The sequence below is a fragment of the Enhydra lutris genome, unplaced genomic scaffold (assembly GCF_002288905.1).
Source record: "Enhydra lutris kenyoni isolate GAN:26980312 unplaced genomic scaffold, ASM228890v2 scaffoldscaffold11, whole genome shotgun sequence".
Lineage (NCBI taxonomy): Eukaryota > Metazoa > Chordata > Mammalia > Carnivora > Mustelidae > Enhydra > Enhydra lutris.
In genome coordinates this window covers 15,033,458-15,058,873 of record NW_019154095.1, presented here as the reverse complement: position 1 = coordinate 15,058,873, position 25,416 = coordinate 15,033,458, and the positions used below count along the sequence as shown (strand labels likewise).

At 46.6% G+C, this 25,416-nt stretch overlaps 1 protein-coding gene across 3 annotated transcripts in view; it reads left to right on the top strand.

The window, feature by feature from the left end:
• The first annotated feature begins 2,565 nt into the window (after window positions 1-2,565).
• Window positions 2,566-25,416, top strand: part of LOC111144413 (interferon regulatory factor 2) — an 81,735-nt gene continuing 58,884 nt past the window's right edge. Inside the window, exon 1 of one of the 3 annotated variants that reach the window (XM_022498690.1) lies at window positions 2,566-2,769. The gene's annotated coding sequence lies outside the window, so the exon portion shown is untranslated. Of the gene's footprint in view, window positions 2,770-3,140; window positions 3,193-4,004; window positions 4,294-25,416 lie in introns of those variants that run through there. The other 2 variants (XM_022498691.1, XM_022498692.1) reach the window with 2 other exon arrangements.

The window sequence follows — 25,416 nt, the reverse complement described above, 5'->3', positions numbered from 1 at the left end:
TAAAAATATCAACAGCCCAGTTTCTGACTGGTAACATTTCAGGTGGCTTATCTTCCTCTCCCAACGTTGCTGCATTTTCTGCATTCTGTACAATAAATATCAGTTATGATATATTAAAAAATAAAATACTCTGAAAAGTCTAAAATATTTCATGAGAAAAAAAGGGCAGGTGATTATTAATTCACAAGTATTTGAGTGTCTGTGTGCTGGGTACCCTGCGAAGGATAAAACAACAAAGAGGCTGGCTCTTGGTGATTTACAGAAAGAAATGACAGCTGATTAGACAAAAGGGAGGAGCAGAGAGCTGGCGGCGGGGTGGGGGGGCAGTTGCAGGAGATGAGGCTGGAAAAGTAGCTCGGTGCCAGGTCATAATGGATTTTATAGGTTTTGTTAAATAATATGGACTTGATGGGGCGCCTGCGGGGCTCAGTCGGTGAAGTCACTCCTGATTTCGGCTCAGGTCATGATCTCAGGATTGCGAGATGGAGCCCTGTGTCCGACGGAACACTGGGTGTGGAGCCTGCCATAGATTCTCTCTCTCTGCCTGCCTCCTTTCTAGCACCCCCCCACCTCGCTTGCGCTCTCTCTCGCTCCAAATAAATAAATATGTAATAAAAAAAAAGGACTTTATTCTGAAGGTTACAGAGCGGTTTATGAGAAGCAGAGTTAGGGTTAGAATCATGCTTTATTTGAAGTCAGTTTTCTACTGCATTGGACAGCAGCATGGCTGCTAACGTGGAGGAGCCCAAGGGTGGGCATGGTTGGCGACAGCTGCCTTAACTGGTCACAGTGAGTGCAGTGGGGATGGAGAAGGGGCCAGGTCCACATGTACTAGCATCAACAGGTCAGGAGGGTGCAACCCATTGGATGTACGTTGGGGGAAAGAAGACATCACGAATGACTACTGGGTTTTTAACTTGTGTCCCTAGGTGGGTAAAGGGGGACAGCTGCCCTACAGACTTTGTCTATAAGGACTCTCAGTGCCTGGAGTGGTCAATGTTCTATGAAATAAGGAAGCAAGTGTCTGTGTCAGACACTCTCCTGTGTTACAGGAGAGGGAAGAAGAAGCAATGTGCGTATGTGAGACCTGTTTCCGAGATCACAGCCATGAAGCAGAATCCTAAACACTCAGCCGTCTCCTCATCACATATGCACACTGAGAGACTTTTATTTCTTCCAATCCACAGAATTCAATACTTCAGTGGCAAAGAGGGATGCTGGAGCTATGTTTTTAGAAGTGTTCACATGCAATAGCTACGGCCGCCCAGGAAGGGTCTTTCTTGGTGGCAGAGAGAAGTTGGGAGAAGGCTGGTTAAACTGCAGTTGAGGGAAGAAAGAGGTATAATTAGATGAGAATTGATACTGTTAAGGCAAAGGACCCCAAAGCCGTAGGTCTCAAATGAATTGTGCTGGTGTGAGCTCACACACCCTGAAGGGGACAGGTGCTGTAGTTGTATTCTTGGGTTCTATCTCTTATCCCCGTTTCACAGCATTGAAAACCGAGGCCTTTGGTCGAGCAACTTGACGGAGCAGGCCCAGCTACTAAGTTAAAGGGGCCAAATCTCAATCTGGCTGAACGAACGTTATCACAGTACGAAGCCTCTCTCCTGGACCGGCCACGATTAAGCCATCTGGAAGTAAGATTAACTCACACCCTCGAGCACCTCCTCCTGCACTAAAGAAACTTCTGTTGCACCGGCGATAACTCGGTCTCGCGTGTGCTGCTGTAGACCGACCAGAGGGACACCCCTTTTTATCGCCCTCGCTCCCGAACAGAGCTCCAGGTGGTGCCAGAGATGGCGGCAGCCCTCCAAATGGTTACACCCTCAACTCCTGACGACGGTTCAGTTAAGGTTAAGGTCGCCGGTCCTCGGCGGGCCCAGTTCTTGCCTGACTATCGAAGTACTGCTGTCTTGTCAGTTCATTGTTCCTTTTATTCCTTGGAGGCGGGCATGTCACAGAGTGAATTGTCATCCCCCCTGAAAACAGCGGTGCTCAACACCACTCACACCTGCCCCACCAGCTGGAAAGCAAGCGCCCCTTTTGCTCCCCTCGCCGCCCTCCGCCGCCTCCCCCTCCCTTCCTTCCTTCCCAACCTCCAGGTAACCCCGAGGATGGCGGCTCGGGTACCTGCGTTCCTCTCCTATCAACGCTAGCTTCTGGCCTGAACCAAAGCAGGCGCCCGGGTCGCTCCCGGACCACCCCCTTCACCCCCCCACCCCCACCCCTCCCACCCAGCCTCGATGGTGTGCGCGGCTAGTGGGAGCGTCCCGGTGTGCCAACAACAGACTCACGAGCAGCCGCTTGTTGCTCCTGCTGCCGCGACGTGGGGAAGTGAAAATGAAATTGACTTTTCCGAGAAATGATGAAAGCGGCGCGGCCCGCCAATGAGCGGCGGCGGCGAACTTCCGCACCTCCCGGCCTGGCCGCGCGCGCCCTCCCTCCGCCTCCACCTCCCGCTTGCACAAGCTTGAAACAAACACTGGGGAGGAAGGGCGGAGGGAGGAGGGTGGAGGGGGGAGGCGAGGGAGGGAGGGAGCCAGGCAGGGAGGAGGGCGGGGGGTGGGGGGATTTCCAGCCTCAGCTCTTCGCAGTTTCCTCTCCTTGTTTTGCTTTCGATCTGGACTGTTCTCAGGCAAGCCGGGGAGTAACTTTTAGTTTTGCTCCTGCGATTATTCAACTGACGGGCTTTCATTTCCATTTCACACACCCTAGCAACACTTAAACCTTGCGGAATTGTATTGGTAGTGTGAAAAAGCACACCGAGAGGTAACATTTTTCAAATAATAGTTGTGACTGTGCGTGTGTGTTTTTCTCGAGGGCATGTTTGTGAGGACTGGAGGGGATGTGTGTGTGTGTGTGTGTGTGTGTGTGTGCGCGCGCGCGCGCGTCCTGATGGTTTGACACAGTGTTTTGCAGGCGGAAAATGCTGGGGTTCATGAATATTAATACCGATTTTTGGAAGAACGGTCGGAGCTCTTATGGATCATCTGATTTTAGGGGAAGCAGGTTCTGCTGCTGTTGCTGCTGCTACTGGGGCTGCTGAGGCTGCAAGGAGGAGGAGGAGGAGGAGGTAGAGAGGGAGGAGGAGGAGGAGGAGGTTGGTGGAGGTTTAATTTCACTTTTGGATTTGCAGACGGGGAGAGGTGGCTCCATGGACACAGACCTGCTCTGTGTGATTCTGCGCCCCAGGTGTTGTGTGTGTGGGTGCAGGTCCGCCGGAGTCGGGCCTCCTTTTAAAACAAAATTGTCGTGTGCATGTGTCTGCGTGCGTGTGTGTTTACAGACGCGGTCGCCACCAGATCCGAAGGAGGGGAGCGGGTCCTTCTCGGTGTCCGGCGGCGGCGCCTCTCTCTGGGCAGCCCCAGCGAAAACAAGCAGGAGCCCGCCGTCCGCCCCGCCGCCTGCGCCCCGCGCCCCGGCCAGGAGAGGCGCCTGGCGCCTCGGCCAAAGGAAACTTGGTGGGGCGCCCCGCAGCGGTCCCAGGGCTCGCCGGCCCGCGGGACTGGGGGAGCGGCCGCGGGCGTCGGGTGCCAGCGGCCGGAGGCGGCGGGCGGGCTCCGAGCCGGTCTGGGCGCCGGGCCTGGCCGGCACGCCCGGCTTCCTGGGAACTGGGCCGCTGCCGCCAGCGCCGCTCCGGAGCGACGCCGCGTCCTCCTTCCCGCCGGCCAGCGTCCGGCCTGGCCCGGGGGCTTTGTCACTGCACTTGTCCAGGCGCGCGGGGAGGGGCTCCGGCGGCGCGTCCCGGGAGGGCGCCGCGCGGAGGGGTCATCCGCCCCGGCCGCGGCCTAGCGCCGGGCGCCGCCGGGTCCCCGCAGGCGCCCCCGGGCCGGCCTGGCGCGCTGGGCCTGACCTGCCTCGGCTACGGAGCGGGCGAGGTGGGGGCGGGGAGCCTCCGGGGACCGAGCGGCGCCCTGCTGGCAGGCGTGGGGGCGGGCGTCCCCTGGGGGTCCAGGGGCGCGGGCAGCGGTGGGGTGGGGACGCGAGTGCCCGCCCCACGCCCTCCGACCCCGCTCTGGGCGCCGAGTGGCATTCGCCCGCCGGCCGAACGTGGTTGGTGCACAGCCGTGGCCGCCACTTCCTTTCCGCCTCGCCGGCCCGGCTCGCCCACCGAGCGCTGCCCGCCGCGGCCAATCGTGGCGCCCGCCCGCCTGCGGCAGCGCTCGGTGCCCCGGCCTGGGGGCTGGCCCCCGAGAGGGGCTCGGGAAGCCGCTGCAAGTTCCAGGGGCCTCTGGGTGTAACTACGTCCCCTCGCCAGGACGCGCCGGCATCTGTCTTTGGCTCCAGGTCTCGGTACGTTTGCCGCCCTACCCCCTTGCCCTGTTAGAGGGGGAGAAGGGAAGGAGGCTGGCAGCCCGAGCTGGGCGCAGAGACGGTGTTCCGGGCGCGCGCCCGGGTCTGGGGGTGTAGGCAGAAGCCTGGGGCATCAGCTGTACATGTGCCCCCTGTGACTGGCAGTCGGGGTGGCCGCACACGAGCGGGGCGGCGTTCACTCGTATGCAACCCCTTAGTGGAGTGTTTGGAACTTGGGGACATTTTTTAGCCGCTCCGTCCCTCTTCAGCTTCCTCCCTCCGGTGCGGCGGGTGGGTAGGGCTCCCCGTCCTTGGTCGCGGAATAAGAAAACGCAGAGTCTTTCTCCAGGAGGAAAACTGCTGGCGTTTGCCTTGTGTCACTGGCCTCTCTGTTGCTGCGACTTGGTCTGCTTTTGATGAATGGCTTGGGAGGGTGGAGGATAGTTACATTTCCTGTTGTGGATTTTCAGGAATCGCCAAGGCTGCTGTCAAGCCTGCCGTCATTTACTAGTTTTCAGACCGATTGCAAATGGCACTGGAACTTAGGAGCCTGCACTTTTTGGTGCTCGCTGGGCAGGTGCAGACAGAGGTCTGGTGACAGACTTGAGTTCGAAAGGTGGGTCGTCTTGATGTCAGGCAGAGGCGCGCTCCCAGACCAGGACCTGGAAGGGATCCCTGTTTCACTTCGGGGTGCACACAGATTCAAAATTCTCTAATTTTCCCAACGCCATGTCCTTCCTTTTTTTTCCTTTTTTTCTTTTTTTGGAGGGGGAAGGGGGTAGAAATAAAAACCTAAAAAATCCTAGAAAAATTTATCTTTTCTAAGGAAACTTCGGAGATGGAATATTTGGAAATTAAACGGGCATTTCTGCGGGGTAACCTTGGAACGTCTATTGATTGATGGATGGCAAAGTCCGGAATTTCCTAATTAGTGAATGATTATAATTTATAACGCAGCCTGTTGTGTAAGAAGTTAGATTTTGGCCTCTTGGATTCAGGAGTTCTGTTCTGTGATGATTTGTAATTGCTTCCTAATATTAAACATTTATATGCTTCATTCTCAGTGACTTGTCTTTTTTCTTTTGATCTTCACAAGTTGGAGATAATTTTGCATATTTCAGACTTACCTGTAAAAATGTCATGGTAATCAAGAGTTAGAGTTTTTAGTTAAACTGGAAGCAAATTATGGCAAAGAAATGGTTGTCCTAAGGTCCTAACAGCTCTATGAACCATGGCCTCACTTTTCTATTCCTCTGCCTTCTGGAGTCCTTTATTGGGCAGATGTTGAATATAACCAAGCGAGTTAAGGCTGTGAACCTCACAAGGAGTAGTGGAACATTTGAGATGTAGGATTTTTAACTTTTGGTGGGCACCCATTGCTTCATGTTTGCAGGGACACTGTCCTTTTATTCTTATGATTATCAAATATGAGCTCTGTTGTTTCTAGAACATTTTCGCTCAATTTCCTTTTGATAGAGAGCAGAACTCTAAATGGGGTATCTGGGACATGGTTCTGTTTTGTGCTTTACACCAAAAAAGGGAGTAAAGCAGATGAAGGACCTTATTTATTCATTTAATAAGTATTCTTGGGATATTCAGTAAGCACCAGACACAGTTCTAGGCTCTGCGGGTTCAACTCAGAACAGGAGAAGAATTTCCTTACCCTCTGTGGAAATTGTATTGTAATTGGTGAGCTGATAATACACAACCGGTGATTACCTTTTGGGGTTAGTTCTGTGGAAGGTGATGATAATACTTAAATGCCTATCTGATAGGGTTGCTTTGGGGAACAGATGAGATACTGGGTTTGAAAGAAGGTTATATAAGTTACAGCAATCTACAAATGTGTAAGGCATTAACTTTCAGAATCCTGTCATTATTTTTAATGTGGAAAAAGCCAGGAAATCAGGACTGAACAGTGACTTTCTCTTACAGACTTTGCAGCAAAAAGGATTAACTTCTTCTGAGAGTATATGGATAATGGCGAGGAATTAACACAGCATAGCTTTTTTATGTAAAGCATCAAAGAATTTAATAGTGAAATATAATATTGTCAGTGAATTTTTTCCTGTCAGAAGAGAAGTTACATGGTATCCATGGAGACCAAATGATATGGAAATAACAGTGATGCCAATGTATTTTCTCTCTCTCTCTCTCTCTCTCTCTCCATCTTTTCAGGCTCAAGGTGCTTTAGTGTGAATTTTCTTCACAGTTGCTTCAGACTGTCTAATTCACTATCTTTATTGTGGGTATGCCCCTAGCTGATTTTAGTATCTAGCTGTAACATCTTTTTTTTTTTTTTAAAGATTTTATTTATTTATTTGACAGATCACAAGCAGGCAGAGAGGCAGGCAGAGAGAGAGGAGGAAGCAGGCTCCCTCCTGAGCTGAGAGCCCTATGCCCAGGACCCTGAGATCACGACCCCAGCCGAAGGCAGAGGCTTTAACCCACTGAGCCACTCAGGCGCTCCTAGCTGTAACATCTTTAAGGGAATTCAGTTAACTTTAACTTATTGAATGCTTACTGTATGCCCAACACTGCATATGTGAAAATTTTAATATAATAAACATAGTATATTTTAATAAACTATAACATCTAAAAGTACATAAAGTAATATATAAACAGAATGTAAATTGCTGTGAAGTGTCAGTTTTATTAAGAATAAAATCAGTTCTTCTTTTTGTCTGTATGGGACACCAGGTCCTTCTCATATGGGGTAGGAGGTCAGGGCCCTCTGCTCATTTGCCCCAGATGTGTCCTGCTTTTGTCCTGAGTGTGATTGCTGTTGGGTGCAGAATGTCTGCCCAAGGCAGGGTTCAGGGATGGCACTCAAGGAAGTGGATGCTGGAAACGGAAGTGAGGAAGTTTGAATAAATCTTGATTTTTCAACGAAGATTGATAAATTACCTATAATATACCAACAGCAAATCCAGCCCTGGGGCACCTGATGCCAAGCCCTATCCTGTCCTGGGGACTCTGTCAGGCCCTGTGGGCTACAGGCAGCAGTTCCCTAGCTGCCGGCATTTTACCTTCAAGCATCCTTTTTGAGTGATTTTCCCCCTCACCAGCTCCATCTTTTGGCAAACTGTGCCTGAAATAAATTGTGTTTAGTTAGGAAGACTTTGAGGCCTGTGTTTATTATGAGAATGGCATGAGACTTCTAGGCAGAACTCCTGATTGACCCGCGAGGAGGAGCATCCTCAAATCTGGTTGATCTAAAACTCATAGTCCCTGTAGGCTTTCTGAGTTCTGCAACTAGCCCAGGACCCCTGCTGGTGGCAAGAACATTGAGTTCTGCTGGGGAACTCATCCAGGGATCCCAGGATGTGAACCATTGTAGTAACCCAGGCAGTTATTTTATTGAATGAAAACACACATGTAACCGTCTGTCACTAGTTTATTAAATACTTGTTGACCACCAGCTGTGTTCAAGGGTCTGTGTAGAGCAGGTGCAGTGAACTCAAGTGTCCAGAGGCCCGGAATTGAGTTTGCTCCCTTTCATTAACTCTCCCGATCACTTCTCCTTTTGGCACCTTAGTTTTCACATCTGTAAAATGGGGCAGCATGGTTCTGTTTGCTACGGGGTATGGCCTCAACATCACCTGGGGAAAGGGGGCTTTCAGAAGCCACAAGGAACTTCTAGACTTAAGAGTGTTTACAGTGCCTTCCTCTCCTTGATTCTTTCACCCAAAGAACCCACTACCCCCACCCCTGTAGCAAGCCTTTTATGTACCAGAGCCTCCTGGATCCCTGTCCCTCAGATGCATGGGCCAGAGCAAAGGCAGAGAACCACTGAATCAGGTGTCTGTTCTTAGGGCCTGATCGTTTATTTTTGTATTGTCTTGGGCCGTGCTATGCAGACCCGTTTGCCACATTTTAGACAGGGCTTTGAGTAGGGAATCCATGGTCACTCTCCGCTGGCCTGCTTGTGTTAACCTTGCTTGTCCTATGAATGTGATATTAGTGTCATGATTGTGATCCTTGAATTTTCATTCTGAAGAGGCAAGAAGGGCTTTGTTTTATGGGTATGTTCTCTTGGTCTAGGAAGGCCATCCAAAGTTAGGGGTTTGTTTTGTGTTTGTTTCTGTTACAGCTCATTTCCCCCTTTATCAGTGTGGTATTCAGCTCCGAAAACAAGAGAAAATCGTGGATTCGAGCATCGTCCCCCTTTTTATGAGAAACAAGGCTCATGTGGTTCTTTCTGATGAGGGATTCTGAGCATGTTTATCTCAAGGGCAAGGCCGGTGTCATTTACCAAAATATCTTAATTTAGGATTTTGTGTGATAAAGTTCTAATTTTCATTAAACCAATATTTTTGGGAGTTAAGTACTTGCTGTGTAATTTTCATAAATAATTTCTTCTCAGGCCTACTGAACAATCTGTTACTATGCTCGCACACCCAGTGTGATGGAAGGAAGGATGAGCTTCTCGTGTAATTTGTTCTTATTGAGCTGATAAATGTCAGCTTTGTGTAGTATCTAAAGAAATACTTTATAGATAGAATACACTGTCCTGTCCCCATAATCTTAGAATCCTACTGACTTTATCATTTCATGAGGTTGACATTTTGACTGAGAAGGGCCTGCATACAAATTGCTTTTTTTTTCCCCCCAACTAATACCTAATGTGTTATTTTTGAAGAGAGCTTTTTTTGTTCTCCTTACCTTAGAATTATTAAACCGGATGAGAATTACAGTGGTGAGAAGAGCGCCCTAACACCTGGATAGGGGGTGTTAGTGGGTCCGTGGATGGGTGGGATAGGACTGGGTGGGCTTTGGAAGGTGACACTTTTGTAGGGGGAGATGATGAAAAAACAGAATAAGGTGTAGGGCGGAATAGCACCTCCTGAATTCTGGAATGGGAGAGAGAGAAAAGAGGGACTCAGGCAGGTAGATTTTCTGTCTCATTACAGGTATCACTGAAGGAATTTCAGGGCAGCAGGGAGCAAGTTGGTAGTTAATTAACAGGAATGCAAGGTCAAGTTGAAATACTACCCCCCCCCATGTCTGACTTTGGAATTAAGCCTTTTTATCCTGCGGGACGTAGAGTCTGATGGGAAAATCGCTAGGCATCAGCCGACTTTGGGCAAGTGAACAGGAGGTTGTGGGTCTCTTAGGCTTGGCTGAAGCCTTTTGAGGTAGGAGTGCTGGGGCTGTGGTGGCTAGGGGAATTGATATCCCGAGTGGAGGCCTCAGCCTCTCTCAGACTCGGTCCAGAATTGCCTTTGGAGGCAACCATGGGCCCCAAAAGGAAGATACATGGTGATACAAATTTTTGGAAATATTGGAATCGCTCTCTCAGACCCATGCTGGTCTTCTCTTAGACCCATGCTGGTCTTCCTCACTGCTCTTTTATTTGGGGTCAGGTTGTGGGAGGAGACTAGGAATCAGGAAAGCAGTAAGGGTTGATTCCATGTCCCCGCCAAAGAACAGGTGGCAAAGTTAAGGCTGAGCCCCGAATGCCATCACTGGGTCCCGCAGGTCACCGATGGTGAAAGTAAGCACTCCGTGTTGCAGTTGGGATTGTATGTTGAAATAAACCTTCTGGAATGCAGTTTGATGTTACATTCTCAAAGTCTTAAAAATGTTAAACTCTCTGTTCCAATAATCCCACTTCTAGGAATGTACTCATGTGAAGTAACCAGAGATGGGACGGATTTCTTTGTGAGGATGTTCATCGAATTAGCTTTTGTTATAGTGAAAGTTTGGAAGCAGTCTAAGTACCCACAATGGGGATGCATGTAAATGAATTCCGGCACATCCAGACGATGAGGACAGATAGCTGATCAAATTCACGTTTTTGCTTAAAAACATTGATGGAAAAGTGCTTGTGATGTATGTTGAGTGGAGGAAAAGAGATACTTAACAGTGACCCTAACTTTATTTTACAAATGTGTGTGTATGCATGTATACATCATTAAAGACATAACTGGCAGAAACTATTTGCATGGTAGGATCAAGGGTGCTTGGCTTTTTTTCTCCCCTTGAAACACTGGGAGTTTCCAAATTAATATAGCAGTACAATTGCTTTTATAACCGGGAAAGTATTCTCAGGACAACTCTGAAGTGTGCCATCTGACCTCACCTTGATAAAGGTTAAGATCGGGCCGTTGCGGAGGAGGGTGCTGTACGTGGATAAGGCCATTTTTTATTTATTTTTTTTCCTCCAGTGGCCTCCACACCCAATTATGGAGCCCAATGCAGGGTTTGAACTTATGACCCTGAGATCAAGACCTGAGCTGAAATGGAGAGTCAGAGGCTTAACCAACTGAGCCCCCCAGGCACCCTTGGATGTGGCCATTCTTGAGCTCTGTTTGCCCTGATGGATGGAGCCAGGCTCTAGAAGCTGGGCTTTCCTACCTCATGCTGAGAGATGCCTTTGTCCCAGTTTCAGTTCTTGGTACTTGAAGCCACTGAGATTGAGGGCTCCTTGGTGAGGGTGGGACATGTTTTGTCAAAAACTGTGTGTGTGGGGGGGGGGTCACAAATGTTATCGCACTTCACAGATACCTCCTTTATGTACGTGAATACGGCAGAAACAAGACACTGGGTGAGGGGAAAAGACTTCTTTAGCCATCATCATGGCCAGGTCAACAGCCAGAGTGGTGCTGTGGCCATGGACAGCCATTCCCAGACCTTCAGATGATGCTGTGAGAGCAGGTGGAACGTGGATGTGGGCTACGCTCCTGTGAGAGTGGATGGAAAGGATTCAGGGTTCTCATCCTAACCTTTTGGAATGTCAGGCTTTTTCTAGGAGTATTCCTAAGATCTGGGCTTCATTCCATTTGAAATGTCCATGCTTAGAGACAGGTCTTTCTGGCACCCTGGGAACTTAACCCAGGAACCTAGTCCCAGCTGTAACCAGTTGGCCCCCTGGAGCGGGTAAGAGTACAATTATCCTCTTGGATCAGAGCAATTAATTTAGACAAATGGCTGCAGATCGAATTCTCATGGCCCAGTGAAGAATAAAATGTTTCTAGGGGAAGTGAATGCAGACATGCCCTATCTTTGTGTCCTATACATTCTCTGTATTGCCCATGTTCCTGGGTCTCGGGATGGAGTATCTCACAGGACCACTGAGGAATCCGGCAGAGTTCTATTTGTCACACAACAACCTTTATTGGAGAATGACTTAGTGTACGACTCCATCAGAGTGTGGCGTAAGATTTCTCACAACTGCCGAAACCTCCAGATCCCTGACTTGTATCTGAAAAAAAAAAAAAACATAAAAAAGTTTAGAATAGTTTTCATCCCTTTGTAGATCCTGGAGACATTTTTGGATTGTTATGAGCTAGTATTGGATATAACCAGGCGCAGAGGCAGAGTACCAAAGCGTAGCTTTAAAAACAAAACAAAACACTGTCCCATACAAATGAAACATGAGCTGCAGGCATAATTTTTAATTTTCTAGTAGCCATGTTAGGAAAGTAAAAGAAAGTGGAAAAATTAGTTTTACTATTTAATATAGCTCAGCATGTCCAAAATATTATCATTTCAACATGTGATTCATATGAAAATACTGATGAGGTCATTTATGTTCCTTTTTCGTACAGAATCTTTGAGATCCAGTGTGTCTTTTGTGCCTAGAGCACATCTAAATTCAGCCTGGCTGCATTTCGAGGGTGCGGTGGCCACAAGTGGCTGCCATGTTAGGTGTGGTACAGGATTAGGACATGAGGAGAAGTATGGGGAAAAGGACTGAACCTAACAGGACTGATGGAAAGCAGATTTGAGTGGTCATTTTGGTGATGTGGTCTGGTCATCCGGTGAAAACTGCACGGCCCTCCCCCACCCCCCACCTCCCCCAGACAAACCCGACCTTGATCTCTTCAGCCTAAGATACCAAAACGCTCTGGATTCCTTTAGAAGCAACACTGCATGTGCCATTCCTTTGGCGATCAACCTCAAACATCCTGAACATTTCTGGCCCCTTGAACTGTTAAGACAATCCTCGGTTCCTTGGGTTTCTCCATGTATAACAGCTACACGGCCTGTGATTTGTGAGCTAGGCTGGTGGTGTTCCCCACCAGTACTTGATATGCAGTAAGAAGTAGGTAAATATTTGTTGATTTGATTTTCAGCCCCGAAGCAAAGGTTAGCTCAGAAGACTGAATTCCGGTTCAGAATGGATGGGCCAGAGCTGCGTTGGGTTAGAAACCTAATGGTATATGTACTGGGCACGTAAACATCGAGATTTGTTGCTTTGTATTAGGGGTTCAACATTCAGAAGGTGAAAAATTGTTTTTTTTCCTTCTCCTTTGTACCTAGGACTTTAAAACAATTTTACCAGTCCTTTTCTTTGACATTTAAGTTCCAGCGAGTGTACTAATTGCTCCCTGTACATATAAATAAGCTATAGTCACTGATAAACCGGAGATATTTGGGATTTGGGGGTATTTGGGAACTGCTCCTTTCTTGGTGGGTTAGTTATTAACAATAACCTTATTATTAATGAACACTTAGCCATAACGTGTAAGCAGTGAAATTCTTTGAAAATCAAGTACAATATTTTATAGTTGCCTTCATTTCTTCCCTCTGACTATAATTGTTGGGTTGAAGCAACAGACTTCTTCTCCACAGAGCCAAGGCAATTTATTTTTACTGAAGCCTACCTAAGAACTGCTTAGGTAGCTTTTCTCCGTGAGATTAAATACGACCTTCACTGAATCATGTTAGCAGGGCCGGCAGCTAGAAAAATAAAGACTAAACCAAACCTTCAGCATAGAAATTCCCAGCTGCTCAGTGGGTCAGAGCTTTCCTGATTGCTTTCTACCAATGAAAACACTGCAGATTAGTTTTAAGTGAATTCTAGTAGGTTTGGGGATTTGCAACTGACAGAAGAACAGGAAAGTATAATCTCACTTTAAAAAATAGTAATCCTGAAGGTAAATCTTTATTGACTCGTTTTGGGGAATGTTGGGATTTTGTTCATATGGAAAAACTTCACTCGTGTGCACTGTTTAGCTGACCTTGGAAGTTAAGGTTCTCAGCATAGAATGGGGACAGAGAAGTCAGACATGAGGCTCTTGCCCCAAAAGGACACTGTAGACTTGTGGGGGTGTTCTGGGTGCTCCCAGAGACCCACACAGATGGCAGTGCTCCCTTTTCTCCTCTGGGTTATAAAATGAAAGTAGAAATGGGGAGCCTGCCAAGGAGGCCCCGGGGGGGAATGTAGACAGATGAACTACATTTCCACTTCTGGGTGTGGTCATACTGGGGAGTTGGAGGAGTCAGGATGAATTTACAATATTGCCGGGGAGGATTTGCCTCTCTTACAGGTGCTTTTCATACGTTAAGACTTAAGAATTTTTTTAAAAAAATCCTTTAAAGTTAGGTTGCAATTTAGGTTGAGATGAGTCATTCCACTGGCACCATGGACTATTTTGATCATTCATTCATTCAGTTAATGTATTTCACAGGTATTTATTTACTCAGTGCTAACTGTGGAAGGGTGGTTGAAAAAGTTAACAAGGTAATAAGCTAGGATTTGAGTTAGCTAGGTAGAGGATTTGTGCTCCTAGCTACGAGGATATGACTGCAAGGAGATCACTAATTTTAACAGCTATATAAAACAGAATCAAGCAGTTGGGAAGGCCCCACTTCTGGAAGAGCTGTTCGATGTGGGTGAATCCCCTCTAGAGGTCTTCATGGACCACATGGCCTTGTCTTAGAGCCTAGGGGAAGCAGCAGCGCCAATAGCACACATTTTTGGCCGGGTGCATACATTTTAATTCCTAAAAGACAGATTCTTTTTTTTTTTTTTTAAGATTTTATTTATTTATTTGACAGACACAGCGGGAGAGGGAACACAAGCAGGGAGAGGGGCAGGCAGAGGGAGAAGCAGGCTTCCCACTGAGCAGGGAGCTCCATGTGGGACTCGATACCAGGACCCCAGGATCATGACCCAAGCCGAAGGCAGACGCTTAACGACTGAGCCACCCAAGCGCCCCTAAAAGATTCTTAATAATAAACCATATAACAGGCACAAAACAGCATACTGCTTTGTTGTCACCCTTGTTTTTCTACAATCCTTCCACACTTCGTTTGGCATGTAGAATTCAACTGTTGCTTGGTATCTTTTATCGTTCAGGAAAACCACGTGGGGGAAGTCCTGATCTTTATCTCGGCTCTCTACTTCCCTTCTTTCAAGGTAGGCGCTGTAACTAGCAGCACTGCGAATCAATTTCACTGCTCTCTCCCCTCCCCAGAGGCGGGTGCTGGGAGAAGCTGACCGTGCGCATGGCCAGGAGAGGCTTTCCCCTCACTTGGTTTGAGGTGTCATCACCATGAACAGGAAATTGGCCCTTACTTAATTTTGAAAATCCTCATTTCCCCCCTTGCTTCCCTCTCTTTCCTCTCAGGCTCGGTCTGTGCGCATGCGCCCACTGGCTGCGCGCGCACGCGTTTGGCTAATGAAAACTTCCGGTTGCCTGGAATCAAAGAATCACCATCATCCGTGACAGGACTGAAGGAAGCAGTGCAACCAGCAGTGAATTCGTAAATGCCTGCTTACTTATTTGTTTTTTTTAATTGTGGTAAAGGTTACATAACATAAAATTTACCATTATAGACATCTTTTTTTTTTTTAAAGATTCTATTTATTTATTTGAGAGAGAGACAGTGAGAGAGATCATGAGCGAGGAGAAGGTCAGAGAGAGAAGCAGACTCCCAGCGGAGCCGGGAGCCCGATGCGGGACTCGATCCCGGGACTCCGGGATCACGACCTGAGCCGAAGGCAGTCGTCCAACCAACCGAGCCACCCAGGCGTCCCGATTATAGACATTTTTAAGGGTATAATCTGGTCGCGTGAAGCGCTTTTATGATGCTGTGCAGCTGTCAGCCCATCCACCCCAGAGCATCCTTACCATGTCAAACAGAAACTCTGTACCTATTAAACGATAACCCTGCTACCCTCAACCCCTGACAACAACCGGTCTACTTTCTATGAACTTGATGATGCCGGTTACCTCATGTGAGTGGAATCATACAATATTTGTACCTTTGTGTCTGTTTTTTTTTGGTCACGTCGCAGAATGCCTTCCAGGTTCACCCCGTTGTAGCAGGTGCCAGAATTTCATTCCTTTTTTTTTTTTTTAAGATTTTATTTATCCATTTGCTAGAGCAAGAGAGGAAACACAAGCACAAGGGGAGAGAGAGGGAGAAGGAGGCTTCTGGCTGAGGAGGGAGCCCCATGTGGGGCTCCATCCCAGGACCCTGGGATCATGACCCAAGCCAAAGGCAGACGCTTAACAGAGTGAGCCACTCAGGCGTGCCCAACTTCATTCCTTTTTAAGACTGAATAGTATTCCCTCATTTTGTTTTTCCATGCTCTTGTTCATAGCCACTCAGGTTACCATGACCATCTAGCTATGGTAAAGAGTGCTGCTGTGATGGTTGGTCTACAAAGTACCAGTTCGAGTTCCTGCTTCCCATTCTTTCAGTCCAGTGGATCATATGGTAATTGCATGTTTTTAATATTTTGAGAAACTACCAAACTTTCCCACGGTGGCTATACCATTTTGTATCCTTCTAGGAATGCATGAAGGTTCCGGTTTCTCTCCATATCCTGGTCAACATTTGCTATTTTCTGTTTTTCAGGGGTTTTGTTTTTGTTTTTAATATTAGCTCTCTTGATGGCCGTGAAGCAGTATCTCATTGTGCTTTTTTTTTTTTTTTAAAGATTTTATTTATTTGAGAGAGACAGAGAGCATAAATGGTAAGGAAGGGGCAGAGGGAGAGGGTGAAGCAGACTCCCTGCTGAGCAGGAAGCCTGCCATGAGGCTTGATCCCAGGACCCTGAGATCATGACCTGAGCCAAAGACAGATACTTAATGGACTGAACCACCCAGACACCCCCTCATTGTGCTTTTGATTTGCATTTCTCTAATAGCTGCTGATGTTCTTGGCCATTGGTATATTTCCATTGGAGAAATGTCTATTCAGATCTTTTGCACATTTTTGATTTGGTTATTTGGGTTTTTGGTTGCTGAGTTGTAGGATTATGTCATTCTTTCCTGTTAGTTCCAAAATGACTTGCTAGATGATCTGTAAAGCTAACAACGATCCCTCCTCATATAGTATATATAGCACGGGGCCTAAGATCATTTGTAATATTTGCGATGTTGTAAAGTTGATAAAGTGTGCACATTGAGGAATTAAATTACATTGCATGAAGTAAATCAGGGTGGCTTGGTAAACAGGGAATCAGATAAAAGTATTTAATCTTTTAGTAGAGTACTAGAATTGGAAGTTTCCTTAGCGATTATGGTCTGCTGCTTCAGGTTTTTAGCAAGAGACTTCAAATGACCTGCCCAAGATCTTGTGGCCAGGTGAAGTACTTGGTATGTCGTGTTGAACTCTGTAGTAAAGAATTAACTTTTCGTAGTGTTGTAGTTTGAATTTTAAGATTTCTGGTACAAGGAAAGTCATAGCAGTGCTTGAACACGTTAATGAATTAATTGTAGTGGGCTCTTCCTATGGTGCTCAGTAAACAAACCCTCAGGTTCATCACCACTGTGGTATTAGGATAAAAGTGAGTAAAAGGAGCCTTAGACTAACACTTGGGGCATGAGAATTTAAATGTAATGCACCCAGTAATGGCTTAATACTACTATTTGTGTGGATGAAAAATAAATTTATTGCTTTAATAACAGATCTGTAAAGTAAAATGAAAGCATCTGTATATTTATTGAGAATTATCGACCAAATAAGGAACCATTTATTTGTTCCTTTTTTTTTTTTTAAGATTTTATTTATTTATTTGACAGAGAGAAAGGGATCACAAGTAGGCAGAGAAGCAGGCAGAGAGAGATGGGGAAGCAGGCTCCCTGCTGAGCAGAAAGCCTGGCTCGGGGCTGGATACCAGGACCCTGGGATCATGACCTGAGCCGAAGGCAGAGGCTTTAACCCACTGAGCCACCCAGGCGCCCCGTGTATTTGTTCTTATGCGAGCGATAGGAGATGAGGAAATTCAGTGAAATATCACAAATGTACAGTAGCAAATTTACTCTTGGTTTGCTTTTACGTTGTGCTCAGATTTTTCATTTCACCAGATCCTCCTGTGGAGTTGGTCTTTATTAAATCATACAGCCCGCCAAGAGAACATACGGATTATAACTAAGTGCGACTTGTAACTAATTGGGAAGAAGATACATAATGTCTCTGACATAAGGGGGGCGGGGTAGTGGTGGAATTTATATTCCCTTCAGGTTGGGGGCCCAGGCTTTTTCTAAAGAGTCCTCAGAATTTGCCTCCAGGACTATGAAAACAAATACGATCGTGATGAAATAAAGTTGAAGGCTCCTTTCTGCAAGCACATATTTTAAATGAAAGTCTCAGGAGAATTAATTCCTTCAACAGACCTTTAAGAACCGGTGTGTGTGAAGCCTGGTGGTTGTGGAGACATAAAGTTGACAATTTCATGTTCTCAAAGAGCTTATCATTTACTTAGAGAGACAGGCGGTAGATAACCATCTGTCGTAACAAGAAGAATGAAATGTGTGCTTGATACAAGCCCAGCAAGCCAAAGGATCTGTGTCTTTGCCCAGAGAAATGGAGGCTGTGCTCCACCACGGACTTTGCACCTACCACAGGAGGACGGCCATGGCCACTGGTGGCAAATGGGTGAACAGGGCGTCTTTGGTTGAAAGAACAGTCAGAGCAAAGAAAAGACGGGTGGAAGATTCCTTCCAGTCTTGGTGCGTGGAGGGGGGTTTGGTGGGGCAGGACCAGATGGATCATGGGAGTGACCGGCTGGGTCTGGGGGACCACAGCTACCACAAGTCGTGTGCTCCAGTAAGGAAAGGCTTTGTTCTGAGCATAGAGCAAGTTTTCTGTGGGTGTGTGGGGGGAAGGTGATTGGGGATTTGGAACATCGCCCCCTTACATTTTAGAGAGTGGTATGGGATGACTGTTGGCTGGGTGTGGTGGGGCGGTGTGCCTGCCCCACTGGAGAGGAGATGGAAGGGGGTGTGTGTGCATCATTCTACGCATGAAGGGCATTGCAGAAAGGACCGGATTGTGCTTTTGATGAGAACCAGGCCTGCTTTTGAGGTGTTTTCATAGGTTCCCAAGAGGAAGTGATGCCCAGGTATGAAAATATTTTTTTGTGCTCTCTTTTGTTTGTTTTGATCTGGTTTATAAAGAGAGGGAAGTGATTATGAATAGGTTTACAGTAGACGGTTGTCCTTAATATGGATGAGAAACCCAAGCGAACCAAGAGTGTGGATGGCAGGGTGCCAGAAGTTTTCAGGCTAGAGTGTCCTTTTGGCTCAAAGAGTGATGGGGATCTTGCTCCTCCCTCAGGAGTGAGATTGGCGGTTGGGTTAGGAAGCTCCTCCATGCCCAGACGTGAGGTACACTGGCTCACATTTTCTGAGTTCCCCCTCCTGAAGGCCAAGGCCATGGAAGGGCTGGTTCATGGATCATTAGGGTCAGGCCTAAACTACAGGGACGCAGGAAGCCCAGAGGAAACTGGTGAGATTGGCCGTGCCACGGAAAGGTTCCTTCCCATCTGCATTCCCTCAGCACAGCTGCAGTCAAAATGGCTCCCTCCATCCAGTGTGGAGGCCACGTCAGCCTGGTTGACTGGCTGCCTTGAGAGCATATAATGGATCTTTGCTGGGCTCTCCACTTCACTGTCGGGCTAAGGTTTGAAGGTCTTATTCAAAGGCCCTAGAATTTTCTGGGTTATATTACAATATATCACATTCTACATCTATTATTAATGACTGCCTTCTCGACTCCACTGATAAATTTTGGAGTGCTGTCATGCGTTCCTCGGGGCTCAGCAAGATGACTTCATATACCCAATACTCAGTAAATGTTGGCTGCATTAAATTATAATGATTGGCCTAGTTCTCCATTTATTTCCTGTCCAGACACGGGCCCATCTGTAGTACCTTAGAGCTAACAGGACTCATGTGCTGTGTTGCCTAGTAAGGAACAGGACCAGACGGCAGGTGGAGAGCACATCAGCCGTGTTTGTATGTACCCTGGGGTGCATCGGGTGTTTCCCCTCATCAGTCATTAGGGACCCTTGTTAAGGTGCGAGGACGAATGGTTCTCTGTTAATTAGCCAGCCTCAGACAAGCCTTCTAGCTGTTTCTCCACCACTTCACCCTCTCCCTGGGGCACAGCTTCTCCCTGTTACTAATGGTTCAAACATGCCATGCACACTTCCTCCCTCTTGCCTTTATTTGTTATTCCCCCTTTTGTCTGGAATGTTCTTCTTGCTTTTCACCTGAGGATCCCTTCCCTCTCCAGGATGCCCCCTCTTCTTGGAAGTCTTCCAGAGTTAGCTCTTTGGGGATTTTACATAATACAGTAGAACTCCCCCAAAATGCCTCGCAAAAGAAATTCACCTCTATAAAGTTCAGGGTCACACTGTTGTGAGGCTGATGAAATGGTGATGGGGACAGGGGAGTCTGATGTGGAGAATGAACCACAGCCCAGGGGTTTTGAATGCCCCGTTCAGTTATCACAGACCCTTTTAGATCCTGAAGTGCATCATTGAAAGTTCTACTGTCCTCCTTTTATTTCTCTAGTGTTACCTAAGGACAAGATGCCTCCTTTTGGAGTTGGGTGCTTATGTGCCTGGGTCCATCATTACAGGGTCAACTCTGAGGACAGAGATCATGTCCTCATTTCCTCACCCCCTCATCCCAAATTTTGTCATTGTGCTTGGTACATAGGGCTCTTTATAGTACCTGGCTCAATAAGATTTTTTGAGTGAAAAGTTGAGTAAATGTAATTCAGAGCTTTGTTAACATACAAAGCTCAATTCTTCTGGAAAATGTCATGAAAATAGTAAAATTATTCTTTTTTGGGTTGCATGCTTTTTGTAATCACTAGTCCCCCCTACTTTTTATCACTTACTCATATAATAAGTTCTTTCTATCACAACATGTAGTTCATATCCTCTGCTTTTTCCTCCCCCCCCCCACCCATGGAGGGATCCATCCACTTCCTCCTGGCTGGTTTGCAACTCTCCCGGGAGCTTCCCCGGTGTGATCTGAAATTGACCCCTCTACTTAGAGAGCAGAGAGAGATGGAGAAAGAAGCAGGCCACTCCAGGTTGGTAGGTGGCAGTTTTAATAAGCCAAGGGAACTTGGAAATTAGGGTTGTCTTGCGGGCAGCACGACGATTGGATCTCTGTACTTGCCCACCAAACCTTACACGTTTCTACAGAGGCCTTAACTGGGTTCAGTCACATACACTGTGCAGGTGTTCTCAACATCACATCACTATCTCAAGGCTGTGACCTTGGAGGAACTTCTGGGAGCTGGAAAGGCAAGGAGAATGCACATTCGGAGGACAGGGGACGGGGTGAGGAGTGTCCTGTTGCTGGGGTCCAACTCACAGTTCAGCCGGCAGTTTCGGCTCTTCCGTGACCTTCTCCAACACTTATCAGTAAACGATTACTATGTAAAGTTATTTGCAAGGCGCTGCGCTTGATATCTGGGGAGGTTTAAAGATGAATAAGATGAGATTCCTGCTCACAAGGACTTTATACAGAGATACACCCGTTCTCAAGTTCATGAGGCTTTGAGCTTTGGGAGGAATCAGTGGGATACAAAGACGGGAAGGTGGGACAGGCTGAGTTGTGGCTCAAATTTTATTCAGGCGGCCTTTTGCAGCTGCTGGAAGACATTGCACCAGGTGATATAGTAGCAGTAGCAGTAGTAGTAGTAGTAGTAGTAGTGGTAATAATAATAATAATAATATTAGGGAGAAGAAGAAGAAAAAGAAGAAATAACCTCTATTAAGAGCTTACTGGCTGGGGGGACAACTCAAAGGAAATCCTCAAAGGAAAAGTGGCAGCAAGAAGGACTTCAGGCACAGCCTGTGGATGTGGACTGAGGGAAGGGAACCTTTATTCTCATCGAGGGGGAAAGATAGGCAGTTGCCCTTCAAAGTCAACCTTTTTCAGAACAAATTATTTTCAGGCACCTGTTTTTTCTGGGAAGGCATTGGTTTTCAACATAGTCCGCCACAAATGGATTTGAAATCAGATGGCAGTTTTCTCATTTGATGGCAGACAGGTTTTCTTAGACGGTTCCAGGATGCTGGCCCTCCTGAGAATCCCGGTGACTTGTCTGTTCAAACCTCAGCCTCGAAAGCGTTGCCCTCCCTTCTTTCCTTGTGTCCCCTTCCTTGACCTTTCTGTATTCCCAGTCGGGACCAAGCATGCCCACTGGAGGTCTGCAGAGTGTTACAGGGACTTGAGTGATAGCAATAAATCGGTGAATTCAGGTCCTTGCTATCTGCTGCTGTGTACCCTTCCCCAAGCGAGTGTGAGCGTGGCCTACTTACCCACTTTGTTGTCCACACTTTTCTGACATGCACCCTCTTCTTGAACGTCTTCCCTACTTTCCTGGCATACCTGAGGACCAAGATGTCTTTTCCAGGCTTTTGTTCTGCTGACTTAGATCAGTGGCCCAGGGGACACCAACCTATTCATGGAATGAGGGACAGTCTTAAGTGAACTTTTTACTTAACTCGCAAAGAAACCTTGCCTTTCAGAGTGCTTTACTTCTGTACTGCAAAGGCAGTGCTCAGAGGACATGCTGATTAAGGGAAAATTAGGGTCGCTTGTTTTCTTGTTTTCCATATGGAAAGAAGGTTTGAACATGCAGGATGAGCCTGAGTCCATATGCTTGGAAATCTGTCCACGATTCTTGCTTTGCTGAATTGCAGAATCAGTGCCATCTAGGTACTGAGGTCTGGGCCCGAACACACCCAGCAGTCACAGCGTGATTTCTGCCCTTTGAGGTCCTTCTATGAATTCTTCTGGAAAATACTTGAAAAAGGTGATGGATTTAAAAATGCTCTTAGTTCATTAATTAGATGTATCTGGGGAGTAATTTATCTGTGCAACCATATGCAACTTTCTTTTTTTTTTTTTTTTAAATAAGAATGAGAATATTACCTTTGCATCTGTAACAGATTTCATGATTATTGTAGTTTTTTTTTTTTTTTTTTTAAAGAAAACATGTTTCATACAAGCTTGTTTAAATTGCTTGGGAAAGATTCCTAGAAGTGACGTGGCTGGGTTAAAGGATATCATTTAAAATTTTTGATACTGGGATGCCTGGATGTCTCAGTCGGTTAAGCATCTGCCTTTGGCTGGGATTGAGCCCCGAACTGGGCTCCCTGCTCAGCAGGGAGCCTGTTTCTCCCTCTACCTGCCACTCCCCCTGCTTGTGCTCTCTCTCTCGCTCTCTCTCTCTCTGATAAATAAAAATTTTTAAAAATAAAATAAAATTTTTGATACCTGTGGCCAAGCTGCTATTTAGAAAATTTGTGGCTTTTTATACTATAACCCATGAGAGATAGAAAGAGCTGTTCTAGAGGTATTACGTTTCCTCATCTAATCCTTGCAAAAGCCTATGAGAACAGAGAGGGTGAGTAACCTGCCCAAGGTCACCCAGATAAGGAGCAATAGAGCTAGAGTTGGGAAGAGGCATCTGGGCCAGACTCCGTACTGCACACTGTGACCTTTTCTGCTCTGTTACCTTCATGGCAGCTGTCGGGGAGAAAATGAACAAAGTCATGCTGTGATGAGACTTTTCCAGCCTCCTGGGAGTCCCCAGGTATGGCTATAATCTCCTTCGCCCTCATTCTTAATGCAGCAGATAGGACAGGTGCAGAACGATTTCCCTGAACCAAAACATTTGGTCTGTCCATTCTTAAGGAAAGTGTGTTATTCAGAAGCAGTCACTTTCAAGAAGGAAGCACCTTTCTTCATGAGGCCTTTCCTCATTTCTCCCCTGCCTCGTGCTGCAGGCTGGAGGCTAAGCAAAGAGCCAGGGCAGCATGAAATCTTGTACCCTGATGACCCCTCTTGGTGCCTCTGTCATCACGTGGTTGCCAGCAGCACCAGGGAGCGCGGGGAAGGTTCTTCAAAGTTCTGTTTAGGGATGTCAGGTTTTAACCCCCTGCTTATCTGTGCTGCTGGATCTGGTGCCATAGGTCACACACCCCAGCAAGTGTTTTCATCAACGCAGCCCTGGAGTCCTACAGCGCCAAATGGCTCCCTCTTTTAGAAAAAGCTCCAGACATCTCACTTATCTCCTTGTTCCATTCTTGTTTGTGGGTAATTTGTGTTCTTAATTGTACCTCGCTCAGAACAAAGACCCAGTGAAACAGAAAGTGTTAGGAAATGCTACAGTTCTGCTCTGTTTTCTTTCTTTTTTAAGGATTGTATTTATTTATTTGACAGAGAGAAATAGAGCTAAAGTAGGCAGAGCAGCAGGCAGAGAGAGAAGGAGAAGCAGGCCCTCTGCTGAGCAGGGAGTCCAGTGTGGGGACTCGATCCCAGCACTCTGAGCCAAAGGCAGATACTTAACTGACTGAGCCACCCAGGCGCCCCTCTGTGTTTTCTTTCTGACGGGCAAGCCCTGGGTGACTGACTTGAAGGCTCCTGTTCCTGAAACGATACTGACTGGAGGAGGCAACTGTCAGACGGAGGGCAGTGTCCCAAGGAAAGCTTGGGAAACACACCAGCTTTCTAGCATTTATGTTTGAGGACTGAAAGGGCACACGGGGATGAGTACTGTCCACTCAAGGTTGGAGCCTATTTTGGGACGCTGGGTCTCATGATAATGGAGCTCGGGGCGGGGAGGGGGGCGCGGACGGAATCAGCTCTAGGAAGGGCTAAGCCACATCTTCCTGTTCCTAAAATGGTAACGCCTGCCTCATAGGGTTCCTGTGAGGGTTAATGAGATCATGTTTAGAAGGCATAGAATTTAATACCAGGTGCATCGTGGGTGCTCTAGAAATAGTCATTGCCATCCACTGACGCCACCATCATTATCTGCTAAAGAATCAGGACAGCTTTATTTTTTTAAGCAAGTTTTGACTTTTTAACATGAATATTTATAAACAGTTCAAGTCAGTAAATGTAAAAGCTGGTATAAGTGCTTTAGCCCTTAGGGTAGGAAGCTCTCTGGGGGCTCTTCACCTTGACCGTCATTAGCCTTAGTGTGTTTCCTCTCTTCATACTTCACGCCGGAGAAGCTGTGTGCCTCCGGATCTCAGAACTGACTTTCTGCCCAAGTCCAGCGGGTACTGTAGTTCTCACTTGGCCATGACAGTGAGGCTCTTTCCTTCAAAGTTATTTTAAAGTGATTTTAAAAAAAAATGGAGCAGGTAAACTTTCCAGACAGTTCTTCAAGTAAATGAGCTTTTGTGCCACGCTGAGTATTTAGTGCTTTTGGTTCTGGCAATGATAGAGCTTCGGCCAGATGGGAGCGTGGTTCCTGTACCCATCTGTGTCCATGGATGGTGCAGTCCTCGCTCAGATGACACAATAATAAAACAAACTCGTTCTAACCTGACACACGTAGAAGTATTTTTTTGTCATGAATTTCATTTTGGAAATGAAATATTTAAAATATTATGGGAGAAGGAACAATGTCATTGCAAATGCCTAGGGAGGGTACGCCTCCAGGGTTCAGTCGTTAAGTATCTGCCTTCTGCTCAGGTCATGATCTCAGGGTCCTGGGATCGAGCCCGGCTTGGGGCTCGCTGCTCAGTGGGAAGCCTGCTTCTCCCCTCTCCCAATAGCCCTGCCTGTGTTCCCTTTCTTGCTGTCTCTCTCTCTGTTGAATAAATAAATTTTAAAAAACAACAACAACAACAACAAATGCATAAGGAGGATATTTCAAAGACATTTTGCATCTTATTTAAGGGTTTTCTTATTTAACAAATAAATATTTTATATATAAGATTGGTAAAGTGAAAATATATCCATATTGCCAGGGAGATCTGACATAAAGGCAAGAATAATTTTTAAATGGCTGCTTAAGATTGCAAATTTTATAAAAATATTCCGCAGAAGTATTTCCCTACTTTTTAACGTGCAAAAGAAGTTTGCATGAAACCTTCCCATTTCAGGACTAAAACTGTGCTATTATTATTCGCTAATTTAAGCATAGTGCATGCCAGATTAATTTATGATGTAAGTACAGTTTAAGGAAGAAGATATGATTTCCTTGTATAATATGGGAACACTAATATATTCCAAGGGTAGAAATAACTTGAAATTAATTACAGATCCCACATCTTTTATTTGCAATCCAAAAAGTCCTGCAAACTAAAAGTTTCTGTCATGACTCATT